Here is a 13,172-nt window from a genome sequence, read left to right on the forward strand (position 1 = left end):
AACTGGTTATTGAAATATAGTTGATTTACAATGTTGTATTAGTTTCAAGTGTACAGCAAAGTGATTCAGTTATACACACATATCTTCTTCTTCAGATTCTTTTCCATTATAGGTTATTACAATATATTGAATGTAGGTCCTTATTGTTTATCTATTATATATATAGTAGTTTGTATCTGCTAATCTCAAATTCCTATTTAATCCCTGCCTACACCCTTTTTCCTTTGGTAACCATAAGTTTGTTTCCTAAGTCTGTGAATCTATTTTGTAAATGAGTTCATTTGTATCATTTTTGGGGGGATATCATATGATATTTCTTTCTCTGCTTGACTTATTTCACTTAGTATGATAATCTCCAGATCCATCCATGTCACTGCAAATATATTGGCTTTAAAAGCCAAAAATTGATAACAACCCCAAAACTCTGTCAACAGAGGAATGGATAAACAAATCTTGGTATTTCCATACCTTGGGACACTATTCAGCAATAAAGGAATGAACTACTGATGCACAAATACAGATGAATATCAAAATAATTATGCTGAGTGTAAGATGAAAATATGCTGTATTATGCAATTTATGTAAAGTTCTAGAAAATGCAAACCAATCTACAGCAATAAAGCAGATTAGTGGTTGCCTAGAGATGGGAGGCAGAACACAGAGGGAGCAGAAGGGAAGGATTAGGTGAAGGAAGAAACTTGGGAGGATAACGGTTATGTTCACTGATTTGTGTTGAAAATTTCATAAGTTTATGCATATGTCAAAACTCACTAAGTTTTGCGACTTAAATATATGCAGGTTTTTGTCTCTCAATTATATCTCAATAAAGTTGCATGGGGAAAAAGTTGTGGTTATCATCTAATAAGCAGCTACCTTGTGGGCAGAACATTATAAAAATAATCATTAATCTGGGCTTCCCTGGTGGCTCAGTGGAAAAGAATCTGCCTGCAATGCAGGAGACCCAGGTTCCATCCCTGGGTTGGGAAGATCCCTTGGAGAAGGAAATGGCAACCCCCTCCAGTCTTCTTGCCTGGGAAAACCCATGGACAGAGGAGCTTGGTGGACTACAGTCCATGGGATCTCAGAGGAATCAGACATGACACAGAGACTAAGTAAGCAAAAGGGGGAAAAAAAATATAATTATTAACCTTCACTCAGGGTAGGTATTATTCAGCCCAGGTTACAAATGAGGAAACTGAGTCAGAAAGACAAGGTAATCATGCAGCTTTACTGTGAAGCCTGGCTCAAGCCCAAATCAAGTGTCTCCAAAGCGGAAGCACGGCACCTGACGCCACCATGAGCTCAATCAACGCCCTTCTCTACCCTTCCAAGCGTATACATGTACCTTTAAAGGTCCTCAGATAATATCTTCTCAGCTTGTTTCACTGACCTAGAAAGCCAAGCTCCTGATGAAGGAAGAGGACTTAACTCCAAGCGTACCAGAAGGGCATGTCAGACCCAGAGGAGGGGCTGGGGGGTGGGGGAGGCAGGGCTGGCACCTGGAGGACACCCACCTGTGCCCTTGCCAGGTGCAGAGGAGGCTCGGCGAGCACATGGCCTCGGGAGCGGTACCCTGTCCCCAGCGGTATCCCTCCCTCCCCTGGAGCACACAGCTTCTCAGCAACTACAACTGCTAACCGCAGCTGTGGGACCAGGCTTCCCAAAATGAAGAGTGTGGGACCAGATGATCTCTACAGTCCTTTCCACTTTTGTAATTTTCCAAACTACAGTTCTACACAGTCCCCTGATGCCCTGCCTTCTTTCTCCCCATCCCCTCTTGCAGGCTACTTAAAGGAGGTGGCGAAAAGGAGCCAGAAGGTTCAGAAAGCAAGGGAGAGGGCAGAGGTTGGGGTTCCATTATGCTAATTTAATTAGTTCTAATCTGCCGACAGCAGGGCCTGGAAGAAAGAGCTTTTGTTTAAATTTCACATTTGGCAGGAAGTGCCCCTGCTCCTCTCTAACCCCAACCCCCCATCCTCCCCCCATCAGAGCTTGAGAGTCCAAAGCTCTGATTTCAACCCTGGCTCTCACATCCAGCAGCGCCCGGGCTTCCTTTTCACACTTCTCTTGATTTCTTGATTTTTCCAGGAAGGAAATCTCCCCCAGATGTCGGTCCATAAATGCAGAGCTTTCATCGGCCCTTATGAAAGGGTGTCAGTAATTCACAGATTTCCCCCGAAGCAAGAGCCAAACGGAGAAGTGCCAGCCAGTTTGTCTGCATCAATAAACCAAAGGCTTACCAATCAATTAAAGCCCCTCCCCTCCACAAGCAGAAAAATTTACAACATGCAAAACACTGCATTTTCACTCTTAACGGGACTCACTTTATGGGATAGTAAGAACAGAAACTCATTCATTTATTCAATTAATGATTATAGAGCACTTAGAGTTCACAGGGGAGGAAGCGGAGGGACACACAAGCGAAGTGACCTGTCCGGTGCCTCCCAGCGTGGGGGGCAGGAGTGGGGGCGGGGGAGGCCCATCAGACTCTCCAAAGCAAAACATCCCTGGTTTGCAGCCCTGGCTAATTTCAGTGGTGTCAGTTTTCCCACTATAGCCCATTTCAAGTCGCCAACAATTTTTAACAACCAATTTGCAAAATTCCTGAATATTTAAAATCAGCTCAGGATAGCCTCCAGAAGAGAGGTGAGTTCTCATAGCTCCTGAGTATTCCCTCTTGCCTCTCCCTCTCTGCCTCCAGGCAGGAGGAGCCAACATGCGCTGGAGGCCTAAAGAGTAATTTTAATGAAAACTACCTGAAGGTCCGTTAACAGGGGTAAGATTTCAGGCGTGTTTTCTTTTCTTCCTCGTCATTATTTCTCCATTTTACTTTTATAATCAGAATATATCTAGGTAACTTAAGTCATGTTTTAGTAAGCTTAGTGGACTGTTTTGCAATAACCTCCCCAGGTAATTTCTGTCACTATATTCCTTGGGGGGAGTGAGGAAGTTGTTTCCTAAAAACTCCACTTCCCCAGCAGAACAGAGCTGGTGCACCAATGTTAAGCATTCCCTGAGCTTGGTGCAGTCTTACCTGAAGGATAAATTCATTCCCTTGGGAGTTCAAATTTCACCCACAATGGAGAAAACACAACTTTCTGTTAAGAGTCCAGAAGACCTGCCCTAAAAAATCAAAACCTCTTAGGCCACCAAATGACCTTGCCCCTGATTGGGCTGAAACAGAAGCTGATGGTTTGAACCCGAAATAAGTGGCCTTTATCTCCTGAGCTTGAGAGGATGACGTGTCCAACAGCCCACCCCAGCACCGCAAGAGGCATTTTACCTTCTTGGTGCCCAGGCTAGGATTCGAGGGCTCTTACCTCAGCGATGGGACACAGGCCTTGCCCTGGGCTTGGGCAGGCTCACGTGGGCCAGTTCATTTCAGCTGCAGTCTACTTCACTGCTTCTCTCTGGGCTGCTCCCTGCAGATCTCAGCACAATTCACTCTACACTGCCTGCAGGAAGGGAAAAAAAAAAAAAACAAAGCCAAGTTAGTGGCTGAGCATCAGAGGCACACATGTTAACACACACAGGAGGAGAAACACCCTTGCTCCTCCCGCCCCCGATCACTCGGGCCACTTCAGAGCCCCTTCCAGAACTCCAGCCTCCTTCTCAGGGTTCAACCTGGCCATCTGTTCACCCAGACCTACCCCTTCTGGAGCTGAGCAATTTCAGAGTGAGCTGCAGATTAAGCGAAGCAAACTCTTCTACAATCACTTAATCCTCATGCTACTTGCTATTATTGGTAAGAAAAGCAAGAGTAAGAAAGCATTAGTTCTGGCCCTGAGTCTTATGTTAGCTAAGGTTTGTGGACAACCAAGTTCCATCAACAAATACATCCAACTGGCTCACAGTCTCCCTTTGACCTATAGCAAATTCTTTATGATGTTACAAATGTGAATTCAATTCCTAAACTTATTGGGGAACATTTTTAAGTGAATCTAAAGTTTCAACCTGTATGTTATTATTGTGTCTGGGTGGATAGTGTTTGTTTTTTAAAGTAACTGTTGTTTTTCTTAATGCCGAAGAAATGTATGTTTAATCTTGAAATTTTAGAAGCTATAGCTGTCAAAAGAAGGGGAAAAAGTTACCCTCTCGTCTCCAGCCAAGATAACTACAGATAACACACCCTTCCTGATTTTGTTATCTGGATTTTTTACAAAGATCCAATAAAGTCATGGTTTAGCAATCATATTAAAAGTATATGCCTCTGTACCCAAAAGCTGAACAATTAAGTCATCTTCAACTCTTTTTTTTTGCAAATTACAGATTTGTTGTTGTTCAGTCGCTCAGTCATGTCCGACTCTTTGTGACCCCATGGACTGCAGCACACCAGGCTTTCCTGTCCTTCACCAACTCCCAGAGTATACTCAAACTCAAACTCCCAGAGTATGTCCATTGAGTCGGTGATGCCATCCAACCATCTCATCCTCTGTCGTCCCCTTCTCCTCCTGCCTTCAATCTTTCCCAGCATCAGGGTCTTTTCCAATGAGTCAGCTCTTCACATTAGGTAGCCAAAGTATTGGAGCTTCAGCTTCAGCATCAGTCCTGCCAATGAATATTCAGGGTTGATTTCCTTTAGGATTAACTGGTTTGATCTTGTAGTCCAAGGGACTCTCAAGAGTCTTCTTCAACACCACAGCTCAAAAGCATCAATTCTTCAGCGTTCATCCTTCCTTATGGTCCAACTCTTACATCCATACATGACCGCTGGAAAAACCATAGCTTTGACTATATTGACCTTTGTCAGCAAAGTAATGTCTCTGCTTTTTAATACGCTGTCTAGTTTTGTCATAGCTTTTCTTCCAAGGAGCAAGTGTATTTTGTGGCTGTAGTCACCATCTGCAGTGATTTTGAAGCCCAGGAAAATGAAGTCTGTCACTGTTTCCATTGTTTCCCATCTGTTTGCCATGAAGTGATGCCATGATCTTCATTTTTTTAATTTTTTGAGTTTTAAGCCACCTTTTTCACTCTCCTCTTTCACCTTCATCAAGAGGCTCTTTAGTTCCTCTTCCCTTTCAGTCATAAGGGTGGTATCATCTGCATATCTGAGGTTATTGATATTTCTCCCTACAATCTTGATTCCAGCTTGTGCTTCATCCAATCCAGCATTTCACACAATGTACTCGACATAGAAGTTAAATAAGCAGGGTGACAATATACAGCTTTGACATACTCCTTTCCCAATTTTGAACCAGTCTGTTGTTCCATGTCTGGTTCTAACTGTTGCTTCTTGATCTGCATACAGGTTTCTCAGGAGGCACATAAGGTGGCCTGGTATTCCCATCTCCTTAAAACTATGGGGGAAATCCACAGTTATTTCCATAAGACATAGTCTTAGAAGTCAAACTGCAGGGTCGAAGAGCTTCCAAATTTCTCAGGCTTTTGAACAGTCTTGGCAGGCTCTCTTCAGAACTATTATACCACACGAACTCCCAGGAGTGAACTCTGCCCATTCCTCTAACACTCCTCTCCTACCCCAGTCCCTCCCTCACCCACATTCTTGCTCATCACATGTAACATTTCTAGTGGTAAGAAGTGTAGAGTTTGGGGCACCCAGGTTTTTCACATTTCATATTCACACTCAGCTCAGGCCAAGGCTAAAACAAGAACCAGGATGAGAAAATGAGTTCCCCTAATCAAGCTTTGGGGAGGGGGGAGATACATGCATAAGAATTGGTAAAGAGGGAAAAAGTGAAAAATCCAGTGAAGAGAGGAATGGTAGTACACAAGGATATTGTCCAGAAGAGACCCTGAGATGCTAAGAGAAATAAGAGGAAGCACAGATGGAAGCACAGATGCTGGGAACTGACATCAGATGAAACTGAAGTTGAAGTGAGGCCTTTTGAGGGGGTGCAAATGTCAAAATCTCACAAAGATTCATGACAGAACAGAGCAAACAACAAAGGAATCAGGCAAGATAGAAAAACAAAAAATCACTTGTGGCATCTGTGCACTTTGCTGCTGTCTATAATTAATACCAACAAAACACCAAGAGCCAGAGTCACAGTGAGGAAAGTGAGCCAAGCCAGGAAGAGTTACTGCCTGCAAACACAGCCGAGCTGCTGGCTATCTGGGAGCCTGCCAATAAGGAACCTTCTCCAGGAAAGAGGAGCGAAGTGCCCCCAGGGCCAGAGAACCATGGAACTGCTTACCCACCTGCCTAATTTACATGAAGGAGGCCCCTACTCTCCACCTCTCTCTGGCCAGCCTCTTATAACTTGTCTTTTGCTCTAGGCCGAACCTTCCATGATAAATGGTTAATACCCCAAGTAATATGTCTAAAGAGACTGAATGAGTTTCTGTGTCCCTGTGACCCAGCCAAAGACCAACCCTGCTGTCTTTCCACCCCATGCACCGTGCACTCTGGCCACAGCATTCTGCAGACTAGTGAGGAAATGTGAGGTCCCTTTATTGTTTTTTAAATCCTTTGGAAGATGGCTTGCAGACCTCCCATGTTACTCAAATAGGCAAGTCATTCTATCTGCCTACACTACTGCTACCCACTTACAACACTTGGGCCTCTGCTTATGGACAAAGGGTAGAACTTTGACTTTAAAGCAACTTACTATACTATGGAGCAAAGATAAGTCTCTTCAACAAGTGACACTGGGGATGTTGGACAGCCACATTGATATAAATCAATGAAGTTAGACACACCCTCACACCATACACAAAAATAAACTCAAAATGGCTTAAAGACTTAAATGCAAGACATGACACTATAAAACTCCTAGAAGAGAACACAAGCAAAACATTCTCTGATATACACAGTACCAGTGTTTTCTGAGGTCAGTCTTCCAAAGCAACAGGAAAAAAAAAAAGCAAAGAGAAACATATGGGACCTAATCAAACTTATATACTTTTGTACAGCAAAGAAAACCATAAATGAAAGGAAAAAACAACCTTCAGGCTGGGAGAAAAGATTTGCTAATGATGTGACCAACAAGGGCTTAATTTCCAAAATATACAAACAGTTCATACAACTCAATAACAAAGCAAAATAAAAAAACAAACACACAACCCAATTGAAGAGGCAGAAGACCTAAATAGACATTTCTCTAAAGAAGATATACAGGTGGCCAATGGGCACATGAAAAGATGTTCAACATTGCTAATTATTAGAGAAATGCAAATCAAAACTACAATGAGGTATCATCTACACCAGTCAAAATGGCCATCATCAAAAAGTCCACAAATAACGAATGCTGGAGAGGCTGTGGAAGAAAGGGAGCCCTCCTGCACTGTGGGTGGGTGGCAATGTTACTGAGTCCAAGCTCATGCTGCTCACCACAGGACAGGCCAATCAATCAAGAGATAAGTTGTTGTGGCAAAGAATAACAACTTCATTCAGAAAGCTAGCAGACAGAGAAGATGGTAGACTCCTGTCCCAAAGAACCATCTTGCCTGAGTTATAATTTAGGCTTCTTTTACACTAAAAGGGGAGAGAGTAAAGTCAACCATTTCCTGGTCACTTCTGGATCCCAGTCAGCCTCCAGAGGGAATGTGTTCATTTCTTCCTTCCTGAAGTCATTCACAGATGGGCCTCGTCAGAATGTATCCTATGAGCTAGACAAAAGTATTTTAGCCTAAGACTCATTATCTGGGAGGCAAGGTTCCCTGAGATGAGCCATTGTGCATAATTTAAGCCTATAGGCAACATCCCTTTAATAACTAACTTGTAATGGAATACAAAGGTTCTTCCCTATTACAGGAATGTAAACTGGTGGAGCCACTATGGAAAGAAGTATGAAGGTTCCTTGAAAATCTACAAGTAGAGTTACCATATAATCCAGCAATCCCATTCCTAGTCATATATCTAATTTGAAAAAATATAGGCACCCCAGTGTTCAAAACAACACTATGTTACTCAGCCATCAAAAAGAATGAAATAATGCCATCTGCAGCAACATGGATAGACCCAGAGGTTATCACACCAAGTAAAGTAAGCCAGACAAAGACAAATATCACATGATATCACTTACATGTGGTATCTAAAAACATGATACAAATGAACTTATTTACAAAATAGAGAAAGACTCACAGACACAAAGGCGAACATTGTTAACAAAGAGGAAAAAGGGGTGAGGGAGGGAGGGATAAATTAGGAGTTTGGGATTGGCAGACACAAATTACTATAAATAAAATGGATAAATAACAAGGTCCTACTGTGTACCACTGAAGACTATATTCAGTATCCTCTAAGAAACCATAATGGGAAAGAATATGAAAAAGGAAAAAATATATATATGAATCACTTTGCAATACACCAGAAACAACACAAAATCGTAAATCAACTATATGCCAATATAAATAAATTAATTAATAAATAAAAGCAACTCTCCCATAAACAAGGGAGTTGGATCAATCAGATGCTTTCAACATTGCAACTATGAAAAAAGACTACAGTCAGTTGGTGGTAGACTCAGAGCTTAAAGGAAAGGTAGTGAGCACAAGATGAGAAGCAAATGCCACACATGAGATCAGGTGACAGACCTGTGGGGCCCTGCAGAGAGAAAGGAAGCTGGTTGACAAAGAGAAGAGGGGAGAGGCCCACAGAGAGAGACAGGAAACCCTGCATCCCCAGAGAAGATAGATGCTTGGAAACTTTTTAGTGGCTGCAAGGCTCGTCTGTACTTTCTATTTTCCTTCCTGTAATCCCTTCAATGGACCCCTGAAGAGCTCGGTTTAGACGGTCCCTAGGGATCCCAGCTGCCTCTGACCTACTAGAGCCTTACAGGCCCTCTGTGAGATCAGAGGGCCTCAGCTGTGTGATAGGGCTGTGGCCATCCACTGTGGCTGCTCAGAAGCCTTTTTTTTTTTTAACTTCCTTCCAAACACTGTGACTGTGACTGGGCTTTTGACAGATGAGGCAATGGGAAAGGACAGCTCTGGATTGCAAGTGTACTTTGCAGAAACATGAAAAATAAACAACAGAGCTTGTTGTTTATAAGCAACAATAGAGACTTTGGATTTTTCTTTATAAGAATTTTCTACCAAGTGGCTTAAACCAACTCTTCCTATCACCCTATGAGTATCATACATTCAGCTGATCCCAGGGTCTCCTTGCAGCCCCCTTGTCCCTGAGCCCCCTATCTACTTATGTGCTTCCCTGCAGTTTCAGTACAGTGCCCATTTAAAGCAGGACACCACTGTGATCTGCATCTTCTGCTCCTGGAACCCCCTCCTACCCCACAAGGGTCATTGGCTTGACATCAAGACGTAGTTTCACTTCTCTCCCCCAGCCAACCCACCTCCTTCCTCTTCCTCCAGGTCTGTTCTCCACATGATTTTCTGCCATCATTCCTGCCCGCCCAGGCCCCATACCTTATAGTCTCTGGCAACTAATCCCCTTGCTCCTCTGTGCAAAGTCAGACACAGAAGCACTCAAACCAAACTCTAACAAAAACTCTAGCAAATGAGAGTCTGCCTAGACCTCATGAACTCCCACATGCTCCCAGTAATTGTGAGGCAAATGTAACCCTCACTGTGTGAGGCCCTGACTCCAGACCAACTCCAGGATTTAGAGATCCCGACCAGAACTAAAGAATCATAAAATGAGCCAAGAATACAGCCTAAGAAATTCACACCCCAGCATCCCCACAGGTGAGCATCCTCCTGGCAAGATCATTAGTAAAGAGCTCAGTTTTGAGTCAGAGAATGAGAGTTAGTCACAGAGTTAGAGCCCTGATCCCAGGTCCCTGGCTTAAATGAACAATCACCACAAGGCAGCAGGAGCCTTGGGATAAAAGATAATCCTATTAACCCTGGATTCATTATTCCACATTATCTGGGATGGGAGCAATTGTTCTGTGTTTAGACTTGGAAGCTCAGCAAGCTAAGCGCTTTATTGATCCTTAGGCCTAAAACATTCCAGGATCTGGGTCTCCACAAGGTTGCTGAACCCTGCAGTCTAATCAAAAGACACTACACTCAGAAAAATACATTAAGAACTCTTGCTACAGTCAGCAAACAGTGGATTATTTGCACCACCACCCCCCCAAATTCCCCCCTCCCAGAGCTCTTGCCCCTACTGGGTGGTTTATCTGTGGGGCCTGACCCCTACATTATGGGGTGCCCGCCCTAGACTAAGGGTTATCCAGTGTACCTCTTCTTTTGTTTAAATACATCAGCAATGACTATGTACCAGACATTGTATGTACTAAATTATTCATTTATTCCTCACACACTCCTATGAGACAAGGAATGTTTTCTCTATTTTCAAATGAGGAGTCAGAGCTTAAGGATCTAGCCCAGGCAAAAGCTGGTGAGTGACTAAACCAGGGCCTGCCTTCCCCTCCAGCATTTGGGGAGAGCTAGGCCAAGCTCTTTAGTAAAAGAGCTGAAATGAAAATTGAGTTGAGCACAGCATATACAGGCCCCAACAAAAAGAGAAATGGAGTGAAAAGTGATTTTCCAAGAACCAGCAAAGGAAAGCTCTTCTGCCAGTGCCATATGTACACTATCCAAAGGAGGGTGCTCCTGCTCAGAACTTCGACTGTGTTGTTACGGTATTCTCTGCTTATTTCAGGTGCCAATCTGGATACATGACGGGACGCTAAGCCCTCCAAATACATGATTTCAGGCCTTGCCCCACTCCTCCACACCCCTAATTTCTGCTGCCCAAACACAACAACTCTCAACTCTTTTATTTTCTTTTTTTCCAACCCTTTTATTTACTTCTGGTTACATCCGTGTATCTAAATAGCCTGCTTATATGGCTGTATTTTTTTATTCAGTGTTAGATATTCTCCACTGACTACCTACTACAGAAAATGAGGATTTAGCTTTTCTTTTAACCACATCCTACAGACCTCTTCTCCTTCCCACACTCTCCTAACAGCTTTATGTCATGTTTTTTTTAATTAAGTCAGCACTAGAAGCTTCATCATCATGACCAGATAAATGATTGTTCACAGCTGAGCCATGGAGTCATGTAGTATGTTATGGTTAATCCCTTTTGTGTACATTTCTTAGTTGTCATTTCTGGAGGCCACTATTGTCTCTTCTGTTAATTTGCTGAATTTTCTAGATAGCTATGACTAATTTAGGCCTCGACTTTTCAACAATTCTTTTTTTGTTGTTTTTTAGTTTCTTGAAGCTCTCCCCTCTGGAAATTTCTGTTCTCCTACTCCAACCTGAGCTGGTTGCTCTTGGAGTTGAAAGGAAGAATTCATTTATTTCTGTCTTAATTTACTCTCTAAATGTGAAGGAACATATCCATAATAGCTTCCTTCAGAAAGGGAAGTAAAGTAATTGAGACTTCTCATACATGAAAATGCCATTGTCCCACCCTTACACTTGATTGATAATTTTTCTGGATGTAAATCCTCAGTTGGAAACAAATTCATCTCAGAATTTTAAAGGTGCGGCTTCATTCTCTTCTGGCTTCTAGCACAGACTAAGATTCTTATATATATTCCTATAATCAGTGTGAGGTTGGTTTTATTTTTGTTTTCCTGTGCCAACAGGCTTTTCTTCTTTCCCCCACCCCCACAACAATGATATGCTTTGGTATGTGTCCTTCTTCATTCCTAGCTCTGGATACTCAAATGAGTTTTTCAATCGAGAAGCCCATGTCCTTCAGTTCTGGGAATTTTTTTTCCCCATTGTTTCTTTGATGACTCTTCCCTTCTATTAGCTCCATTCTCTTTTTGTATAAGTCCTACTGTTCAGATGTTGAACTTCTTAGAATGATCCTTTCTTATTTTTCACTTCACAGCCTTTTTTTTTTTTTACTTCTTACAAGGTTTCTTCAACTTTATATTCCAAACCCTCTCTCAATTCATTTATTTCTGCTATCATACTTTTAATTTCCAAGAGTTCCTTCTTATTCTCTGAATACTCCTTTTTTTAGTCTTTATTTTTATTAATGGGATAGCTTCACCTGCCTCTGTAATACTCATAATTATTTTTGTGAAGTTTTCTTCTACTCCCTACACTGTTTCTTATAAGTCTTTTTATGATCTTGTTGTTTTTATTTGTCTCTTTTGGTTTCTTTCATGTTTCAAGCTTTCTCAAATATCTGGGTGATCTTTTAGCTTAAATTTAACAGTGAGACACTGGGAACTCCCTGGCAGTCCAATGATTAGAACTCCACACTTTCACTGGCAAGAGCACTGGGTTTAATCCCCGGTCAGGGAACTAAGATCTCACAAGCCATGTGGCCAAAAGAGAAAGAAAAGTGAAACACTAAAAAGTTATCGAGAAGCTCTGTGTACATGGGCAAGGCTACTGAACTGGTGGGTCTTACCAAAGGGAGATTGAAAATAATCTATCCATCTATCTAAAGAAACATAAATATCAATATCAGTATTTGCTCTTAAGATGTTAAATTTAATCAGAGAGACTAATCTCATGACTAGACTGGAAATTGCCAGCACTGTTGGAAACAACAAAAAGCCAAAAGGCTGGGGAAGAGATGGTCCCACTATTCAGTATGTAGACCTTTATTCACACCCTGTTTTAGAATGGCAACTCATGCATGCTCCCGCTCAGCTTGGCCTGCTATGCCTGATCTTAATCAGATCGTAAAATTGAGTCTGTTCTTTGTAAAATCCTTAAAAGAAACTATGGTTATTAAGAAAAAAAGAAAATTTTTAAGACATAATTTCAAATGCCAGACATTTAGGAAACCATGAACACAGGTTCACAACCACATATCAGGAATTCGGGGGGCCTAATAAGCGTCAGAATTCAGAATTCTTCATATTTCAGAAAAGCAATATGTTGCCTAACCCATATATTACAGAATGTCAGGAAGCATTTAACAGGAGGCTTCCTGTGTGCTGTTTTGGATCTGTCAGGAATCCTCTGGTCCTTATTAATTCCTGAATATTCAGGAATTAAGAGGAGAGGCACGCCTTTCCCAGGGCTGAGGAATCCAGGCATTTCCTTCGTTAGTTTTTCAACACGGTGATAAGTACCCTCTTCCTTCTTATGAACCATGCGGTAAAACAGATTGTTTACGACTCTCTCTCTTTGATAAGGATCACCTTATGTTTGTAAGTCTGGAATTTTAATCTTTATCTTTGCTGAGAATAACTACCTTGTAAGACAGTATATATGCCCACACCATGTTGATTAAAACCCCTTTGCTCCATCAGAGCTTGGGTCCCCGTGTCTTTCTTTCTTTCTTTCTTTCTCTCTCTCTCTTTCTCTTTTCTTTACTT

At 42.1% G+C, this 13,172-nt stretch overlaps 1 protein-coding gene across 1 annotated transcript in view; it reads right to left on the bottom strand.

The window, feature by feature from the left end:
* ST6GAL1 (ST6 beta-galactoside alpha-2,6-sialyltransferase 1) overlaps positions 1–13,172 on the bottom strand; it is a 151,371-nt gene that overhangs the window by 110,736 nt on the left and 27,463 nt on the right. The window contains exon 2 of the mRNA XM_020870063.2: positions 3,321–3,455. The gene's annotated coding sequence lies outside the window, so the exon portion shown is untranslated. The remainder of the gene's footprint in view (positions 1–3,320; positions 3,456–13,172) is intronic.

This window comes from Odocoileus virginianus, chromosome 4 (assembly GCF_023699985.2).
Source record: "Odocoileus virginianus isolate 20LAN1187 ecotype Illinois chromosome 4, Ovbor_1.2, whole genome shotgun sequence".
In the NCBI taxonomy this organism is placed as follows: domain Eukaryota; kingdom Metazoa; phylum Chordata; class Mammalia; order Artiodactyla; family Cervidae; genus Odocoileus; species Odocoileus virginianus.